Source organism: Sapajus apella, unplaced genomic scaffold (assembly GCF_009761245.1).
Source record: "Sapajus apella isolate SASKATOON/1434 unplaced genomic scaffold, GSC_monkey_1.0 scaffold281, whole genome shotgun sequence".
NCBI lineage: Eukaryota > Metazoa > Chordata > Mammalia > Primates > Cebidae > Sapajus > Sapajus apella.
This window is the reverse complement of record NW_022437221.1, coordinates 141,408-141,815: the sequence shown is the minus strand read 5'-3', so window position 1 is coordinate 141,815 and position 408 is coordinate 141,408.

The following is a 408-nucleotide window of genomic DNA, read 5'->3' as shown; positions in this document are numbered from 1 at the left end:
TTTTTTTTTTTTGAGACGGAGTTTCGCTCTTGTTACCCAGGCTGGAGTGCAATGGCTCGATCTCGCCTCACAGCAACCTCCGCCTCCTGGGTTCAGGCAATTCTCCTGCCTCAGTCTCCCAAGTAGCTGGGATTACAGGCACGCGCCACCATGCCCAGCTAATTTTTTGTAGTTTTAGTAGAGACGGGGTTTCACCATGTTGACCAGGATGGTCTCGATCTCTTGACCTCGTGATCCACCCGCCTCGGCCTCCCAAAGTGCTGGGATTACAGGCGTGAGCCACCGCGCCCGGCAAAAGTTCCCTTTCTTGTTAAAACATAAGTGTGCTAACAACATTGTTAAGCCCCATCCTATGTGGCTGTTAGACACGCCATGCTTACAGGCACTTAGTACATTCCATGTCCTTGT